Source organism: Neofelis nebulosa, chromosome 3 (assembly GCF_028018385.1).
Source record: "Neofelis nebulosa isolate mNeoNeb1 chromosome 3, mNeoNeb1.pri, whole genome shotgun sequence".
Lineage (NCBI taxonomy): Eukaryota > Metazoa > Chordata > Mammalia > Carnivora > Felidae > Neofelis > Neofelis nebulosa.
This window is the reverse complement of record NC_080784.1, coordinates 81,084,342-81,098,778: the sequence shown is the minus strand read 5'-3', so window position 1 is coordinate 81,098,778 and position 14,437 is coordinate 81,084,342. Positions and strand designations below refer to the sequence as shown.

The 14,437-nt window shown below is 40.7% G+C and overlaps 2 long non-coding RNA genes across 4 annotated transcripts in view; both read right to left on the bottom strand.

Moving 5' to 3' along the window:
• The window catches only part of LOC131507007 (uncharacterized), a 96,383-nt gene that overhangs the window by 46,958 nt on the left and 34,988 nt on the right, over nt 1–14,437 (bottom strand). Inside the window, exons 3-4 of one of the 3 annotated variants that reach the window (XR_009259265.1) lie at nt 11,506–11,685; nt 2,410–2,539 (exon numbers count right to left, since the gene is read on the bottom strand). The exons of 1 other annotated variant lie outside the window; for it this stretch is intronic. This is a non-coding gene — a long non-coding RNA (uncharacterized LOC131507007). Of the gene's footprint in view, nt 1–2,409; nt 2,540–10,962; nt 11,686–14,437 lie in introns of those variants that run through there. One more of the 3 variants, XR_009259263.1, reaches the window with a different exon arrangement.
• On the bottom strand, nt 3,723–10,240 carry LOC131507009 (uncharacterized). The gene is made up of 2 exons (XR_009259268.1): nt 6,785–10,240; nt 3,723–6,744 (listed from the first exon to the last, which is right to left on the bottom strand). It is a non-coding gene; the product is annotated as an uncharacterized LOC131507009 (long non-coding RNA).

Sequence of the window (14,437 nt, the reverse complement as noted above, 5' to 3'; positions counted from 1 at the left end):
GACAATTCTGATATCAAAACGTTGCTAAGCAGTATTACAATTTTGCAGAGACCTGAATAAATGATATTTTGTTCAATGAGCACTGTGCCACCAATCCCACCTCTTTGAATACTTCTCAGTGCAACACTCTTCTTGTAGAGGGGCTTGATCAGCTTGGGCTACTACTACGACAAAATACCACAGGCTGGGTGACTAAAACAACAGACAGCTATTTCTCACAGCTCTAGAGGCTGGGAGGTCTGAGATCAAGGTGCTCACAGACTCAGTGTTTGGGTGAGAGTTGCTTCCCAGCTTGCACATGGTCACCTTTTGCTGTATCCTCACCTGGAAGAAAGAGAGAGAGGAGGCTGTTTTGCTCTTCTTATAAAGACACTCATTTCATCATAGTGGCTCCACCCTCAAGGCCTCATCTAAACCTAAATACCTCCCACAGGCTTCACCTCCAAATACCATCATATGGGGGTTAGGGCTTCAACATATAAATTTGGGGTCACACAAACATTCAAACCATAGCAGGGGCTTTTCATCTTTTTGAGTCATGGACCTCTCTGGAAGTCTAGTGAATAATACTCTTAATGAATTCTTTCAAATGCATAGAATATGTTCCCCGGAAATGAGGTGTATGGGTGGCTCAGTTGGGTAAGCATCTGACTCTTGGTCTTGGCTTAGGTCATGATCTCAGAGATGGAGCCCCGATTGAGGCCCCGTCAGGCTCCGTGTGGAGCCTGCTTAGGATTCTCTCTCTCCCTCTCTCTCTGCCCCTCCCCCCATCTCTCTCTCCCTCTCTCTCTCTCTCTAAAGAAAAAAAATTATATATATATATATATATATATATATATATATATATATATATATAAATTATATATATATTCCTGGGAAAAATAGAAAAGCTACAATACACATGCCTGTGTGTATGTATGCACCCACATATACCCATTGTACATATGACAGTAAACAGTACTGGAGATAGAATTACAGTTTAGGTATCAACTCTGCATTCAAAAAACACCAAAAAACAAAAAATAAATAATAAAATAAAATACATAGAATTATAAGAATACCCATTACATTAAAATACAGTTGTCACTCCATTCCCCCCCCCCAAAAAAAAACACAGTTATCAGAGTATTTTTTTTTTATTTTGTGATAGGGCAATATATGTCTTTTGTACTAACACATTAAATAATAAAATCTAGTGGCAGGTCAAACAACTGTCATAATGTCAAAGGGGTGATAAGTATAGATGAAATCTTGGGAGATCTTTCAATAACTGTAATATGATGTGAAAATATCTGGGATTTCTATTGGTGATAAGGCCATAGGTACAGCTAACACTACTATGAGGTGTTGCCTTTATTCATAATTGAAGGAAATGCTAATTATCAGTTGGAAGTGCAAAATAAAAATGCAATTTTTTTTCCCATCTGCATACTCAGCCCCCAGATTGAAAACTCCTCTCTTTGATTTCAAAAGTTCTCCTTTCCTCAGTCCTCACAGGGCCTGGATGAAGAAACACACCTTCAGAAACCCCTCCTTTTACAGTTCCCGCTGGCAGCTCTCTGAATGAGGATTATTCGTTATCTCACCTCCACCACTTTGGCTAGGGCGCTGCGCATCAGAGGCTACCATTCCTGGCGTATGGGGAGGAAGGTTGTAGTTACCATTTCCCAGACGATGCCCTGAACCCAGGATGCAATAAAAAGAGGGAGAGAAGAGAATGAACATTTACCGAGAACCTACTATGTGCCTGGTACTCTCGTAGGCACTTTATATTCATTATCTTAAGATGCCCTTAGGAAACAGAAAGAAAATGGGTTGGAGTGGATAAACGGGCTGTTGCCAGTTAGCAAATGACTGTCCTTGGTTTTGAATCCAAGTCTGTCTAATTCTAAAGTGCACAATCTTTTTTTAGTACGTCATGGATTGCTGACACTGGGTTGACCTCTTGACCATTCAAAATCAGATTCCTTATCTGGATATAATGATATTGTGGATCATTTGAGAATATGCATACAAGTGTCCTGTAAACTATAAAACACTTAGCACATGTTACTGCTGTTGTAATCATATGTCACTGTTGTTCTTACTATCATCAGAAATTTGGTATACAATAACTTCTGAAATCACTGAAAATCCTGGGCACCTAGACAATTCCCTTAAAAATGAGCCAAAGTAAGGAAAATTATGTCACAGTATATTCTGTCACAGAGCTATTCTGATTTTTCCTGGTAATTACTTTATTATTTAAGTAAATTGGGTCTTTCCTAGTAAGGAAAATAATTTGCAAACTACATCCCACTTACTTAATAAAATATTCAATTTCTAAGAACTATGTAAAGCAAGAAAAAAGTAATAAAGTTCATAATCTATGATAAGAAAATCTCTTATTCAACGCTGAGGTAAGATAAGCTTTATTCAAGGGGTCAAAATTTCTCAATTCTGGGGCAGCAGCTCTGTGAAAATGGATGTGCAATATCTTCTCAAGTGCAAACTCGTTCTTGATTTTTTTCCACAAAGTTTTCATCGTGATGTGTATTCCCTTAAAATAAAATGGCTTGTTTTAGAAGTTTTTAATATTTTTTTCTCCTGTTTACAAAAATAACCTCTGCTTATTATAGAGGGGATAAAGAGAAGTGCAGATGAAAATTAAAATACCAGAGATAAGCAATGTCAACTTGCTGTGTAAACTTTTCAGCTGATTTTTAAACATTCCAATAAATTCAATACTTTTCTTTTGAACTCTGACTCCTTTTAGCAAGCAGACTCCCTTTTAGGGGATTTAGCAATAGTGACTTTCTATATAAGGGACAAAATTAACTTCCCTGATAAAAGGAATATGTTCCAACGATCCAACCATACAGCAACAGTTCAAAAAATATAGAAGATCTGGGGCACCTGGGTGGTTCAGTCAGTTAAGGTCCAACTCTTGATTTTGGCTCAGGTCATGATCTCACTACTCATGGGTTAGGGCCCTGCACTGGGCTCTGCACAAACAGCACAGTGCGGAGCCTGCGTGGGATTCTCTCTCTCCTCTCTCTCTCTGCCCTTCTCTCTCTCTCTCAGAATGAATAAATAAATAAACTTTTAAAATGTATATATAGAACCATGGATCTCTAAAAAGACACTCTTTTAAAAAAAGACACTTAGAAAAGTTACCATCTGAAACTCAAAAGGAGTACAATTGTGTCAAAACATATGTGAGGACCTTGGGGAGAGGCAGCAGAGGACAGAGTTGGGTAAGAGAGGAAGGGAGAGGGTCACATGCCCCAGACACATGTCCTATTTCCTGCCCTCCAGATGGCTGTCCCACTTGTAATCGTGTGAGGGAGCTCCTCACCCCCATCCTCACTGTGGGGTAGGGATAAGAAGAGGCAAAGCTATGCCCCAGTCCTTCTGACCTTCCTTCTTCTCACTCTGCAAAGCAAAATTGGTATTCAAGTCTTCATGATCCAGTGAGTTAAATAAAATGTAATTTCTGGGGCCTGCAGAGCCTCATTTTCTCACCAGTTTGCCAATTCTTTTAACCAGGGCTGCCTTTCACTTCGGAAATAGAAATAACGAGGTTCATTTCCGAAAGTGTGGCTGAGGTAATATTGCAGCATAAATATGTTTTAATAAAAGTGTAATCAGGTAAGATGGGAAGCCATTTTCGAATATGTATGAGGGCAGGGTACCCTGGGCAAGAAGAGACTTGAAATGAGGAAATTCATGAAGATACGATGTTTCCCAGAATAAACTTTGTTTATTTTTAGCCAACAGAGAACAAATAAAAGCCAAGCCAAATTATTTTTGTCGTTCAATTGCAAACATAGATGACACTGTGTACATAACTCCAAAGATGTGCCCGTATGCACAATGCTGGTAGCTAACACACAGGGCCTCCCTTACATTCTTTCATTAAAACCCAAGATCCTGGAGCTGAACATGATTTTTTAAAAATCATCTAGTCCAACCCCCTCATTTTCAGAAGAGGAAAGCAAATTCCAAAAAGTTAAATAAATTGCTAAAGATCGGTTCCCTAGTTAATGATTAGAATGCAGGCCCCCATGGAACTTACTGCAATCTTACTTGTATTTTGCTCATGGTCTCTCTATGCCAAGTTCAACACTAAGAGGCTCACACAAACACTAAATGGGATTGACCTATACAAGGTTGCTGACCTACACCTGTTTTTACTCAAGATATTGTTGTTGCCCACTGTTTCTTTATAACACTATACAATGACATTAAAGAATTAATGACATATACAAAAGATAGAGTAACTATGGTTAATTTTATATGTCAGCTTGACTGGGCCACAGGGTGCCCAGCTATTTGGTTAAACATTATTCTGGGTATTTCAGTGAGAGAGTTTTAGGTGAGATTAACATTTAAATTGACATACTTGAAAGAAGCAGATTATCCTCCCTAGTGTGGGTGGGCCCCATCTAATTAGTTGAAGATCTCAATAAAACGAAATACTAACCTTCACCCAAGTAAGAGAAGAATTCCTTCCTGACAGTTCAAACTGAGATATCAATTTTTTTTCCCTGCCTTTGAACTCAAACTGAAATATCAGCTTTCCTGTGTCTCCAATATGCTAGCCTTCAGATTAGAACCATACCAATGAATCTGCTGGTTCTCTGGCATATAGACTCACACTAGAACTAAACTATTGGCTTTCCTGAGTCTCTAGCTTGTCAGTTTATCCTGCAAATCTTAGGACTTTCCAGTCTTTATGATCATGTGAGTCAATTTCCAATAATAAATAAACTAATCAATGAATAAATGAATACCTTATTGGTTCTAATCCCCTGAAGAATCCTAATACAGTACCTTTCCTAATGTTCAGATGTTGTGTTTCTCAGGTATCTCAAAATGCACATTCAAGGAAATTTTATGAGCTTTTGCCCAGATGTCAACATAAATCATTTGGTGCCATCACCATAGTTCATATACATTAAAGAACAAAGGAGTAGAATAAACATGAACTCCCAAAAGTCATTGCTAAAATGAATATTGTACTATTCCAGTTGTCTTATGTTGATCGTCTGAGAAATATGGAGATTAAGTGCCTGGACTGGTAAAATTTTATTACTAGATCAGAAGTTCTCTGGGAAAATAAGTTAGGCTAGAAGTGATTGGCCAGAAAATGGGAAGAGAAAGAAGAGTCTGATAAAAAAAAAATAGCAATAACTAGCATTTATTTGGTGCCTACTGTACTCCAGACACTTGGTAATCAATTATTCATCCAACAGATATTATCGAGAACTTTTTATGTGCCAGATATTATTCAGGGTGCTAGGGATACAGCTTTGTAAAAATAGACCTGATTTCCTGCTCTTATGGATCTTACAGTTTAGAGAAGGAAGATAGACAAGTAACAAATGTTATGGAGAAAAATAAAGCAGGGAGGAGACAGAGGCAGTACAACTGGAAGGGATCATAATTTTTGGTAGGGTTGTCAGAGAAGACATTACCAAAACCAAGGTAACATTTGATAATAGAGCTGAATGAAGGAAGTGAGGGAACAAGACATATGGGGGACATTTTTCAGGCATTGGAATCAGTAAGTGCAAATGGCCTAAAGCAGATGGATGTTTGCATGTTCAAAGAACAGCAAGAAAATCAGTGGGGCTGGGGCTCAGTTTTTAGCAAGGCAAACGCAGAAGAGAAGGTCGTAAAAATAATGATAGTAATAGTGACATGATAGTAATAGTGTCTAAGTGAGATAACTGGGGCTCAGAGTGGTTTGTAACTTTCCCACAACTTAGCTAGTAGATGATGGAGGCTGGCATAGACCTAGGTATATCCACCTGGGTGAAAAGCTTTGACTCTTTCCACTTTATTACATTGTTTCTCCAGAAAAATCTTCAATATTCTCCAATTGTTTTGTGTATCCCTAGCATAGTATTTTCGGTAAATATTTGCCTTTTTTTTTACTACCCAACATATCACATATCCTTCCTACTTGGAGGGAAATCCCCAATGTGTGAATCTTGGCTTGCCATAATGAAACCAAATGTCCAGACAGTTCCTTCTCCCTAGCCCACAGCAGTTGGAGGAAGAGCATGGGGCCTGGGTCAACTTGATGCCTACACCCAGACTTTGAACCTTGAGGGTGTAGTCCAAAAAGGCAGGGTTACACAGCCAGATGGGGTGTCTAGCAAATCTAGACAAGCAGCAGTGTCCAGCAGAGGCAGTGGCAGGAGTAGCACTCTGACCAGAGGTGCCTACAGCAGGACCTTGGTTGTATTGCTTGATTCCTCCCCTTTTCTCAGCCTGGTTTTATCGCTGCTAATGATGTTGCAAGACAAAAGAGGTGAGGGAACATCTCCCTTAGTTCCAATGATGTATTCTTGTTGGGAATAACTGTTGCAAGACTTTGGAATGGAAAAAAAAAAGATTATTGAGTGTACTCTTTAAAATGTTTGTTTCTTTGTTTATCGAGAGAGAGAGAGAGAGAGAGAGAGAGAGCGAGCATGAGCAGGGAGGGGCAAAAAGAGAGAGGGAGAAGAGAATCCCAAGCAGGTTCTGCACCATCACCACAGAGCTCACGAATTGTGAGATCATGACCTGAGCCAAAATCAAGGGTCTGACACTTAATTGACTGAACCACCCAGGTGCCCCTTGAGTGTCCTCTTTAATGTACTCTTCCCAGCTATCTCTGCCTTTTATCATTTTTGAGCTATTTTACAACTCAGTAATTTGTAGAAAGCTGGAAATAATACCAAAGATTCTTCTCCATACAAATACAAATCAGTTCTTCTCCATACATACCAAAGATTCTTCTCCATACAAATACAAGTCAGAAAGAATGCATTCCCACTTTCTTATATAATTGTGTGGTACTTTGAATTCACCTTTCAACCAGTTATAACTTCTCATCAAGTTCCCCCAGTACTTAATGAGTGAAAATCTATGCCATATCATATTTATTTGTCAATTCATTTCATTATTTTTTATCTGCCGATATGTGTATGGTACCTTAGAGTTTTTCAACCAGTAACATCTTACTGGTGCCCTTAACAATTATTAAGTTATGGGGGCCTGAGTGGTTCAGTCAGTTAAGCATCCAGCTTCAGCTCAGGTCATGATCTAGCTGTTGGTGAGTTCGAGCCCCACGTCGGGCTCTGTGCTGACAGCCCAGAGCCTGGAGCCTGCTTAGGATTCTGTTTCTCCTTCTCTCTCTCTGCCCCTCCCCCTCTAGGCACTCTGTCTCTATCTCTCTCTCAAAAATAAATAAACATTTTAAAAATAAAAAAATAAACCAATAAGTTAAATAAAATCCATGATGCATGTTCATTTTATATTTGTATCAGAGGCAGGATTTTGCCACTTGGAAATATTCTTTAACAATAATGAATAGGAAAATCACATCACTGTCCTGTCTTTGGCTTGGAGCACTCTCTCTCTCTGACCTTCACCAACCACACACAGGCATGCACTTCATGAGACTGGAGACCCAGATGCTGGTCTTAGCTCTCACCTTAACCAGTGAGTTAATTCACACAGCTTCCCTGGACTTCAGGTCCTTCATCTTTGAGATAAAGAGGATGAATTCAATATTCTTCAAGATCCAACTCAGCTCTGACTTCTTATGATTGACTATGTTACATGCCCTTAGGTGTTCTCCCCACTATGTTTTGTGAGTTTTTTGTCCTTTTCCCCAGGACCTGCTGTATTTGGTTCCCTTTATTTCCTCTCTGCCACAGCAGGGCCTATTTTCCTTCTCTTAATTTCCCAAGGTTCGATTCCTCGATATTCAGCTTCCTGTCTTCCCACATCCCGATAAACACACACACACACACACACACACACACACACACACACACACACACAAATACAAACCTCTTTATGGGAACCAAAAGACAATAACAAACTTGTAGTTATTATAGGATTACATGGAAGAAACAAGGAATTTCCACTCTGCTTTGCCATTAATCCCTCCAAAAGAACTACCTCAAAACAAAACAAACAAGCACTTCACTAAAAAATAAACTAGTTGAACAAACAAAGCACTTTGATCTCACTACTCAGTTTCACCCAGGGGTAGATAATAATAGCACAAGTGATGGGCGTTCTTTTCTCTTCTCTGTTTCCCTTGCCAGCATCACACTCAGGCTTCCCCAGCTGGGGCAGGAAATGCACATCCTGAGGATCACACTGTAGCTTACATAGACAACTGCTCAGGTCTGCGCAGCAGAACTCAGAAGTTCCTGACTCTTTGCCTGTGCTTCACACAATAGACCAAGAGTCCTTGAGGTCAGTCATCCTCAGGGAATCTGCTGTTACAAAATGCTTTCATGTGTGTTTTTCTGCCAAGTTCACTTAAAAACTGAAATGGTATCTTATCTATCTAAAGAAAAGATCCAGGAAGAAAGCCAAATTAGATTCTCCAAAGATTTGTTTCTAACAGCAACTTCTGGCCAGTGTGATGTTATTTCTAAGCTTTCTTATGGCTCATAAAATGTCATGGGGTATTTGCAGGTTGAAGGAATTGTGCCAAACAAAAAGGCAGGAAGAACTTCTAGGCCAAGGAAATCCATGTGCAAAGCATGGGCCCTTCAAAGGACCCCAGTGTTCTGAGCATGGGGAGTAAGTCGTTCGATATGGCTGCAGTAAGGGGGCTGTGGAGGGTCAGGAGGGGGAGGCAGAGAGCATTAGGAGAGGGCAAGCCTGCAAAGATAAGGGAGAGCTAGAATACAAGGGCCAAACTGCCACCTGTACTGTCAGGGAGCTCACAAAAGGAAATCTCTGTCAGATCTGCTACCTTGTTAGTTTATAATTCAACAAAACATGGTGACGTGATGTCTGAAACTTCCCCTTTGAGGTACTCGTTCAAATCAATAGCATTTCCCAGAGACAAATACAACTTTCGACCCTAAACATTTGCTGGAAAGTATGTCTATGGAAAATAGATGTGTAGTTGGAATTTTTTTTCTCTATGCAAACGTGTGATCATCTTTCTCTCCCCGCACCTCACCCTCCAGCATCAAGAACAAATGGAGCAATCATCAGTAGAAGTAAACATGCATAGTTGCAGTAACTCCAAATACTTTATGGTACACTAACAACCCAAGAATTTGGATCTAAGAACATGATTGTTTTCTGTCAAGGAATTTCAAATACATATGCACTTGATTGATTTTTGGTCTCCTGGGAGATAATATGAACAGGTAATCCTTCAGTTGCCATGTTTAATGACTAGCACCAGACTCTCTGCAAGGGCATCCCTCCCATGCCTGGTCAACTTATGATGAGGAGAACTGGAAAGAGGGACTGCCATCTTGATAAACTCACACGGTTGCCTGAATCTAAAATCTCCATGCTCCAAGGCACAACTAGCTCTGAAGAGACTCAAGATAGTAGTTTTGCCTTCAACATTCTCCCATCTCATACCTACCTTCGTTCTCATTCTGTTCCTTCCCCACTGAGGCAACCAGGTATCTCAGTCAGCTCAAGCTGCCATAACAAAATACATAGACTGGATGGCTTAACAGGAACTTAATGTCACAGTCTGGAGGCTGGCAACCACAATCAAGGTGCCAGCGGGGTAAATGCATGGTGAGAGCCCTCTCTCCTTGAGTTTCAGACAGCTGCCATGAGCTACATCTTCACATGGCCTTTCCACTGTGCTCATCAGAGAGAGAAAGAGGAGATCTCCTTCTCCTTTTTATAAAGGCACTAATCGTATCATAAATTCCCCACCCTTATGACTTCATCTAACCTACATGCCTCTCAATGGCCACAACTCCAAATACCATCACACTGGAGGTTAAGGCTTCAACATATGAATCAGGGGACACACAAATATATAGTGCATTACATTCCACCCCTAGTCCCTCAAAAGTCATGTCCTTTTCGCATGCAAAACACATTCATTCCATCTCAATGGCCCCATAAGTCTTAACTCATTCTAGCATCAGCTCCAAAGTCTAAGGTCCAAAGTCTCATTTAAATATTATATCAGGGCACCTACGTGGCTCAGTCAGGTGAGCATCTGACTTCAGCTCAGATCATGATATCATGGTTCGTGAGTTTGAGCCCGGCATCAGGCTCTATGCTGACAGCTCAGAGCCTGGAGCCAGCTTCAGATTCTCTGTCTTCCTCTCTCTCTGTCCCTCCCCTGCTTGCACTCTGTCTCTCTAAAATAAATAAACATACATACATACATACATACACACATACATACATAAATAAATATCATCTCAGTTGGGGGCTCCTAGGTGGCTCAATCAGTTAAGCGTCTAACTCTTGATTTCAGCTCAGGTCATAATCTCATGGTTGTGGGTTGAGGGTTGAGATCAAGCCCTGCAATGGGCTCCGTGCTGAGAATGGAGCCTGCTTGGGATTCTGTCCCTTCCTCTCCCTCTGCCCTTCCCTCACTTGTACTCTCTCTCTCTCTCAAAAAAAAAATCATCTCAATCAGATATGGGTAAAACTTGAGAGATGATTCATCTTGAGACAAAATTTCTTTCTAGCTGTGAACCTGTGAAACCAGACAAGTGATATGCTTCCTAAGTACAATGGTGGGACAGGCATAAAATAGACACTCCTATTCCAAGAAGAAGAAAGAAGAAAGAAGGAAAGGGTGGTGGGTCCTAAGCAACTCCAAAGCCTAGCAAGGCAAATTCCATCAGATCTTAAGACTTGAGAAATCCTCTTTGTTTTGATGCTCTGCCTTCAGAACTGGGGCAGCAGCCGCACTTGCAAGGCTTTACTAGATAGGAGTTGCACCCCTAATGTACCCCCAGTGTTTGGGGTTTGGTGGGGCTCCTAAGGTTCCACAGGGCAGCTGTACTCCTGAGACGTGGGTGGGATCTTCCTGGTCCACAAGACAGGCAGCCTTACCCTTTGAAACTGAGGAAGAGACAGCCTGTCTCAGGACCACTGGTGAACATGGCCGTCCTCACAATCTCTTGATCTCCTTCTGGGTCATTCCTTTCTTTCTTTGAACAAAAACACACATTCACAGCCAAACAGGCCTATGGTCTTGTCTTCTAGAATCCAAGAAGTCTGGCTGACTTTCTTCATTTTGTCCCAGCTCTGACCCTTCAGTTCAAACTGGCAGTGTTTCTTCTACAATCCCATAACTTTATTGAGTGATAGTGCATTTATGAGCTTGGTGTTCTCTTTAGAACATGCTTTATCATTTTTTGCAATATGGACAAGTGAGAATTATCCAAATTCCTGAGTCTGGTTCCTTTCTATGTAACAATTCCTTCTGCAATTCATCCATCTCTTCTCTCATTTTACTCTTCTTTCCTCTCTCTGTTCTCTCATTCTTCAGTCGTGGAAATCAAGCCACTCCTTCAACACTTCACTTAGAAATCTCCTCAGTTAAATATCTAATTTCATCCCTCAACAAGTTCTACCTTCCACAAACACTAGAACACAGTTCAGCCAAATCCTTTGCCACTTGATGACAAAGATCACCTTCCCTCTATATTCTAATAACATGTTCCTCATTTTAGTCTGAGACTTCCCAGAATCGCCCCTAATGTCCATATTTCTAGCATGCACCTCAAAACTCTTCCAGCCTCTTCCCATTACCCAGTGTCAAAGTATCTTCCAAGTTTTTAGCTATTTGGAGGCTGAGAAGTTCCAAGATCTACTGTTGGCAAGTTGGAGACCCAAGAGAACCAAACGTGTAAGTTCCATTCTGAGTCCAAGTCCAAAGGCTAGAGAAGACTGATGTCCCACCTAAAAGAGAAGCAGAGAAAGAGAATTCTTTCTTACTCAGCCTTTTTATGCTATTCTGGCCTTTGACAGATTGGATGAGGCTCACTCAAAAAATGGAGGACAATCTGTTTACTCAGTCTACTGATTCAAATGTTAACCTCATTCATAAACATCCACACAGACATGCCTGGGTATAATGTTAAACCAAATATCTGGGCATCTTGGGGCCCAGTCAAGTGGACACATAAAGTTAAGCATCACACCAAGTCAATCCACCTTGACCTGCTTTCTCGTCTTTTCTTCACACGTTTAACTCTAGCTTTACCTGTTTATCACAATTTTCTGGTTTTGTCCAATAATCAGATTCTTCCTAAGATACTGCTTGATTGCCCTAAAAATTACTACTAAGCTATTGATGAGTGCAAATGATTTAACAATTATACTGTCTATTGCATTTAACTTCTCCTTAAGGAAGAAAAAAATTCCTATTGTATTGTGGTAAAATGCATATAGCATAAAATTTACCATTTTAACCATCTTAATATTTTTTTTATGTTTATTTATTTTTGAGAGAAAGAAAAACAGCATGGGCCGAGGAGGGGCAGAGAGAGAGGGAGACACAGAATCTGAAGCAGGCTCCAGGCTCTAAGCTGTCAGTACAGAGCCTGACACGGGCTCTAATTGACAAACCGTGAGATCATGACCTGAGTCTAAGTCAGATGCTTAACTGAGTCACCCAGGCACCCCACCATTTTAACCATCTTAAAATGTACAATTTAGTGAGATTAAGTACCTTCCCAATGTTGCACAGCCATCACCACTATTTCCAGAACTTTTGCAACACCCCAAAAGTAAACCCCATACCCAATAAGTAAATAGTCACTCCCTACTCCCCAGCCCCCAGCCCCAGGCAACCACTAATCTGCTCTCTGTCTCTACGCACTTGCCTATTCTTGGGTATTTCATATACATGGAATTATACACCATGTGGCTTTCTGCGGGCTTTCCTTCACTTAGCTAAGGAAGAATGTTAGAAGGTGAAATTGGAAAATAGAATATATTTTGTGATATAAACATTTTGAGGTATCTTTAAAAACACATCAACTTTTGGGGCGCCTGGGTGGCGCAGTCGGTTAAGCGTCCGACTTCAGCCAGGTCACGATCTCGCGGTCCGTGAGTTCGAGCCCCGCGTCAGGCTCTGGGCTGATGGCTCAGAGCCTGGAGCCTGTTTCCGATTCTGTGTCTCCCTCTCTCTCTGCCCCTCCCCCGTTCATGCTCTGTCTCTCTCTGTCCCAAAAATAAATAAAAAAACGTTGAAAAAAAAAAAAATAAAAAAAAAAAAAAACACATCAACTTTCTATTTAATTATTTTACCAAGGTTTAGGGAACTCATCTGTGACCCATCTCCCCCAGACATTGCCCCAGACATTATGTTATTCTTTCTTTCCATGGAGGTTTGAAGCAGCCAAACACAAGCTAGCATCAGGCCAGTGTGCAGAATGTGAGGACACCTCAGAGGGCTCATTTCACCCCCATCAGAGAGGCCTTCCTTCTCTGCCAGTGACCTGGCAAAACCATGGGAGTCAGAAGGTCATACAGCCCTGGGGGATAAAAGGATGTTTGCCCACTGACACTTGAGGTCTTGATGAAAATAAAAGCAAGCACATCTCTGGCTACAAAGTAAATTATTCACGGGCTTTATTTACAAAGAAAGCATTTATATAAAAAAATGGACATCACTTGAATTCCAAAAATCATTTCCAAAAAAAAGAACATTTTAAATCAAATGTGAGTGAAAGAGACTGCATTCACAGTTCACACAGCACAGCTACTGAACTATCAAAGGATCCCAGGTTTGCTGAGATACTGATTTCTACAATGTGGGTGATTTGAAAGGATACACAGCTTTACTGGGAATGTGCTGTGCAGATGGCCAGCCCAGACTACGAGTCTGCTAAGTTTGATGGGAAACGAGCCGTTTGGCAACCCCCCAGTCTAAAGGGTCTGAGAATGACATGCCAGAAGGGCCTGGGCCGCAGGAGTTGTTCTAAAACCCTAAGCCCTGGAGGCCCCACTTGCGGGTTTCAGCCTGTGTCACAGATTTTATGTGCTGCGAGCTTTCACAGCTTTATTTGGCCTAACCAACGTACCTAAGCAGCATCTTTACTTTCTCAGCTCTTCCTTTTTACTCATCTCCTATTTTTATTAATAACCAGACACAAAGAGGCTACCAATATTTTTAGTCCTGATTTCTACCCTGTTACTACTTATATTTTTGCCAAGATCAAAGTCTAGATTCATCTTCAAATCAGTTCATGTTGTTTTCCTGCTTCTATTTCAAAACATGGACCACATAGTCTTTATAATCTTATTTCATGATGTCTAGCTTAGATTTAATCATATACACAAGCTTCAGTAGCTCACTAAACCATGTGAGGATAAAGGAAGATGTAGGCCTAGTCTGAGCATGAAAGCTTTTATATTTTTCTCCTTCTTTTCAGTAGTTTCTGAGGTTTGTAACTGAACAGATTGAACCCTGATTAAAAGTTCACAATTCCTTTTTAAATAACATCATTTCTTTTTTTATGGGGTCCGTCCGCCTAAAATGATCCCTGTGTTACAACATAGATATTTAGTCGGTTAAGCATCTGACTTCGGCTAAAGTCGTGATCTCGCGGTTCATGGGTTCAAGCCCTGTGTCAGGTTTTGTGCTGATAGCATGGAGCTAGAGCCTGGTTAGAGTTCAGTGTCTCCCTCTCTCTGTCCCTCCTCC